Genomic DNA, 6,000 nt, shown 5'->3' with positions numbered 1-6,000 from the left:
TAAGGCAAGCTTTTCGAGATGGAATGATGCCAGCTGCACTTGCTGCATGGGTTCGATCCCTTTGAACTCAAAGTATTGTTCTGCTTTAAAAATCCACCCGATAGGATCTTCGTCACCACGATATATCGGAAAATTCAATTTTAGTTGAGTATGATGTTGAATTCTGTCAGTTGGCTGATTCTGGACTCTATCAAAAACATTATGATTCCTTTCGAAACCTGGGCGTGTGAGGGTGGTTAGACTGCTACCCGATGCCTCTCCTCTATAAAAGGGATTGCCTTCCCTGTCCAGTGGAGGATCTTGGCGGCTAAGTCGAAAGGCTTGGAGTTCAACCATGACACCTTATAATGTCGATGTAACCTGGGAAAAATTTTGTTTTATTTCATTCAAGTCGTGTTTCATCTCATTGACATCTTGTTTCATCTCATCAAAGCTGGACTCGTGATGAGTTAAGATGTCGGTGACTTCCGTTCGGAATTCCACATTTGATTTCGAACGTGTATCCATGAACCGAACCAAACTCTGATACCACTGATAGGATTAATTTTGGGTAGGAAAGAAGAAGAAGAATAACAGAGGCTGAAGAGTGTTTAATTTCTTAATTGATACTTTATTCCCTTTTCTTTGCTGTTTAAATAGGCCAGCAAGCATTATAACTGACAAGGCAAAAAAATAGCAATAAAATAGGAAAACCTAACAGAGTGACTGCTAAAGATATAGAGCCCCATACTAACAACCTTTATTTATTTGACCGATTCTAATGCAATAAACTCATTACCTAACAAATACTGCAATAATCCTTCTGACTTGGTCCAACCCCACGTGTACCTCAAGGCCACCAGATCTGATTCATATCAGACGACGGTTCAAAAAAAGCAAACAATTCCATCCAGGCATTTTGGGCACCTTTTCTACTCCTGCACCTTGGTGCCCCGGAATCAATCACTACATACTCGATTGAAGATAACGAGTTGTGGTTAAGGCACTTACTTGGTCTTGTAGTCCAAGTCGGAGTGGCTTTTTATCTCTTCTCGAGGTTTTGGGGTAGCGGTATGCTCACATTCATAGCAATCCCAGTGTTCATTGTTGGCATTCTAAAGTACGCAGAGAGGACTTGGGTGCTCAGTTCTTGGGTGCTCAGTTCTTCAAGCTCTGAAGGCTTGAAAAAGTCTATTCTCTCAAAATTTCAGCCTTTCTATCCATTAAAGGCTTTAACAAAAACACGTGATCAAGCTCTCCTGGGAAATTATTTTCTTCAAGCTTATACTTTTTTGGATATATCCATGTTTATGATGCAGGATCTTGTCCTTGGCATTCCCGCACTAATAAAAAGCCAGGTGCTGATTTCCAAAAATAAAGCAGAAGTCGCCTTCAAGGTGGTAGAGATTAAGGTTGGATTAATATATGATATGCTTTACACTATAGCGCCCCTGATTTACTCTCGTGCCGGAATCATTCTTCGCTGTATCAGCTTTCTGCTCACTTTTATTGCGTTTATTACATTCCAAATCCTGATTGACAAGCATGCCTCCTCAACTAACGACATTACAATCACGTATTTATTGTTTGCGGCCGCTGTTTTTCTCAAGTTTTATGCTTTTTAATGCCTTGTTTTCTCTGACTGGACAATGATTTGGTTGCAAGATGAAGGGTGGAATGCCCAGAATAGTGCTATTTATTCTCAGATAAGGACGTTAACTAGAAGCGAGAGGTGGTCGAGATCCATAGCACAGCATGACCTGATAAGCTGTTGCCTTGAAAACAGGGCACTTGGATGTTTGAAATCGCTGGGAATCAATGAAAAGATGAGGCAGATGTTTGTGCATCGGGTAGATATGAATGGTGATCTACAACGTTTTATTTTCAGACATCTTGGAGATAAAGCTAAGAAGATGAAAGAAGATTTTTGTTTAATTTATAAAAATCTCAGAAGTAAAATAATAGGTCAGGGGGGAGATGGTGTGCTAGAAAGAGAGGAACTGTTACAGAACTACCAGTGGTGCACGACTGAAGTAGAATTCAGTCGGAGCATTCTTGTTTGGCATCTGGCAACAGAGATTTGTTATTGTGGTGATAAAGTTGGAAGTAATGTCTTCTCAGAATATGAAGCAAGCAGATGTCTATCTGAATACATGATGTATCTTTTGGTGATGAGACCAAATATGCTCTCTAAAGGAGCCGGTGATGAGGGATATCTAGATACTTTGCAAGACTTGCAGCGTCTAAATCCGCACAATACAGGAGACGATAAGCGAAGAGGAAGAAGGATGTTGTTGATGGAATTTTGCTTTCCGAATTATCTCTTGATGATATAACGTTTCAAAATCTCTGGAAAATAGCAAAGTCAGTGGTAATCGGTGGGGAAAAGCTCGCCAAGCAATTGCATTTATTGGGATTGGAGAAGCGATGGGAGATTTGTTATAGTGGTGATAAAGATAGAAGTAATGTCTCCACATAATATGAAACATGCAGATGCCTATCTGAATTAATACCAGGAAATTAATCTCTCTATATATTTTGGAGTGAGGAATGAAATTGAAATCCAAGAGACTCCTAATTTCGATTTTTAAATAAGAATAAATTGCGTTTATTAATAAAATATCAATTAATTACCCACACTGAGTTCCAACATGGTTATTTTGAAGGTGGAGGTGGAAGAACTTAAAAAGGTCGTGGCAGCTAAAGAACAAAAGCTTTAAGGCACAGAGGATTGGCGCTCTTCCAAGAGGCTCGCCAACACAAAGTAATTATGATCAATGGAATAAGAGAACTAGCTTTTGCTAAGTTAACTAAGACAAATTAGGCACTCCACCAAAGTTTTTTTACTATGTATGATCCTCAGACTATTTATTGATGAGTCCTGTCAATACTGATGCCTTTGTGTCAAACAAAAAACTATGAAATAAATTATTAATATTAGATATTTACTTTTGTTATATTACTTGAATTTCTGAAAACAAATTCAATAACGTCCAATGGCAGATCTTATACAGATATTTGGCTAAAACTGCAAATATGTCACTGTCAGGTCTCGATGAGATACGCTACCGATTTCCTAGTTCTCGCTCTTTTCTTCTCATGTAGATTACATAATGTAACAATACAAAATTTAGGATATAATAAATTTATTATTTATAATATATTGATATTAAAAATAAATTTAAAAAAAATAAAAATAATTATATTAATATATTTTTAAATAAAAAATATTTTAAAAATCAATCAATAATAAAAATACTATTAGTGGATAGACTCTACACTATGATATAATAGCTAAATCAATTACCAAATATAATCTTCGAGTATGTTATTAAATGTATGTTTTTTTTTAAGTGTTTTTTAAATAATTTAATTTTTATTTTATTTATTTTAATTCAAATTAATATTTTATTATGCTTTTAATTTATTTTGATGTGCTGATGTTAAAAATATTTTTTTTAAATATATATATATATGATGTATTTTTAAATAAAAAACATTTTAAAAAATAACCGCTACCACACTTCTAAATACCTCTTAAAAAAACTATGAAATAAATAATTAATTAGATATTTATTTTTGTTGACTGCTTGAATTTCATAACAAATGAATGATGCTTCACTGCAATTTTTATTTTTATTTTTTTGAACGAGGAAGATGAAGAACATCTTCCAGCGTTAATTCAGAGATAATGCAGGCATGTTAATGTCCAGTCCCTATGAGGTATGATACCGATTTCCTTCCTCGCTATCCTTTCCCTCAAGTAAATTGTATAATGGAGCACTGCAGAATCAATTATATTCTTACATAGCACAACACAGGTATTTGTTTTACAACAATGGATGAAGCATTTGTCAGGTCCTTCGATCATAAGCAACAATTATAGAAATTCTTTTCTGAAAGTAATTAGAAACTGTCTTCTTCTTTTTAAATATCATGGAAAAAGAGTTCTTACAAAGATTTTACTATCATTTTTATTGAATTCAAAGCGGGACACTTTGATGATAATGATTTCATGTGTGAAAAAAAACATTATTTTATTTATCTCAATTAATTCGTATCATTAAATTCAAAATTAATGATTAAATTTAAAGTATGATTAATCAATTTTTTTTAAATAGTAGTTAACTTATTTTTGAAAATTAGGTGAAATTATTTTTTTTATCTTTATAAATTATCAAATGTTACACTTTCATCTCAATAGTTTGAAATATATAGTTTTTTTTTAAATTGAATTTTTTTTTAACTAGTGTTGTTTTTTTTCTTTGTATTTTAACCTTTTTTTTTTTCTTTGGTTATTGATTCTTTTTAGTTCCTATATGATATGTTTATAGGTTTTAGAGTTGATAATTTATTTTTTATATGGTTATTACAAAATATAAAAAATATCTCAGCATTGAATTGGTATCAAAACAATATCTTAACATCGTGATATGATCTATTTTTTAAAAAGTTTAGTTAAATAAAAAATAATTTAAAAAAACTAGGTTAATAAATTTTATGGAGTCAATGACTTGACTTGCGAATTTAACAAGGTAATCCTAATTGTTTCGGTACTTTTTGTTCTTTAATTGAATATGATTATGTAATTGTCTATTGTTTTTTATTATATAGTTTAAAAAATAGTTTTGGAAAACAATATGTTATTAAATTTTAAAAAATTTATGGGTTTGTTGACAAGTATAACGAGTTTAATTTTTTCTTATAATTTTTTTTATTTTATCTTTTAATATTAGATTTATTGAAAATTAAGTTTTATAATTTATTTTATTTTGTTTTTTTAAGATTATTATAATCTTTAAAAAAAAAAGTCTCAATATACGTCATAGAATAACTTTTTTATAAGAAAAAATTACTTAATTATTTAAAACAATTAATCTACTTCACTTCTCAAGATCATAATTGAATTAGGAGGGACTTGTTCCCTTCCTCTGCATCTAGGTTCGAATTTTACTATGCACGTCTGTCACCCCGTATGCTAAATCCATAATTCAATGGGATGCCCTCGCCTTTGTGCGCATCAAATGCCATTGAGAAAATCTCCATTTTCATCAAGATTGCATGGTAGATTAGGAGACTAAAATAGAAAGAGCATAAAAGCTCCTATTTGGAGAAGAGCAGACAGGATAGCTAGCGGGACACACCCAGCACCCAAACCAAGGAATTTAAAGCTCGGATAAAGCAGCAAGAAGACCAGTACTGTTAATATGCAGGTATCTCAACAGAGTATTTGAAGATATCATTGCCGGATTTCTCTCTATGTGCAAGAAAGAGATTTCAGTAAACTAACAAAAAACTTCAGCTTTTGGCATATTAATCTTGAAATTCTTAGGGGAAAAGGCAAGTAAATTGTAAACAGGAACAAAATCATGCAGATTAAGCCAGAAAAAGAAGCAAATTTTCAATTCAATGCAATCCAAAAGCAAAATCCAGTCCCATAGAGCTGAAAGTGCATATGAACCATGTACTGGCATATTAATCTCTGTCACGTCCAACTAACCAGACAAAAAAAAAAAAAAGAGGTTAAAGAGAAACTGATGTCTCACAAACGTTTTTGGCGTTGCTCCCAAAAGTATAATGAATAAAAACCTTTGCCTGAAAAAACAGAGTAAATCATATATTTCTTTGAAGAGATGTTGTTGGAGGGTGGGTGAGTTGGAGGGCCATATACTGTCGCACCATTGACTCGTGCTGCATGCGATCCATTCTTTGTTTTTATCAGGACTTGAAGCAAAAACGTGAGAAGAAAACAGGTGCAGATTGTCGCACCTAAGGGCCTTCGGTTATCTTCCCACTCGCAGCTCAGACTCGTTTTCGTTAAATAGTACTTAAATCCAATAGCTTTGCAATTCAATTGTAATACTGAAGTCTATTTTTGTTATTTTTTTAATCTTTAATTTGATCGACGAAAGAGATCATCAAATTCTGTCCATCAATATGATCTATTTTAATGTTAAAAAAATCTATTTGATAACGAGAATTTAACTTAAATGTTTTTTCACCTTAAAACTATATAAAAAG

General features: G+C 32.6%; 1 protein-coding gene and 1 pseudogene across 1 annotated transcript in view; both read left to right on the top strand.

The window, feature by feature from the left end:
- Positions 1-6,000, top strand: part of LOC105136642 (uncharacterized) — a 33,324-nt gene that overhangs the window by 6,314 nt on the left and 21,010 nt on the right. The window lies entirely within an intron of this gene.
- On the top strand, positions 852-2,490 carry LOC105136665 (uncharacterized; annotated as a pseudogene).

The sequence above is a fragment of the Populus euphratica genome, unplaced genomic scaffold, assembly GCF_000495115.2.
Source record: "Populus euphratica unplaced genomic scaffold, PopEup_1.0 scaffold133.1, whole genome shotgun sequence".
Lineage (NCBI taxonomy): Eukaryota > Viridiplantae > Streptophyta > Magnoliopsida > Malpighiales > Salicaceae > Populus > Populus euphratica.
Note: the sequence above shows the minus strand (reverse complement) of the source record. Positions and strands in the feature narration are given on the sequence as shown.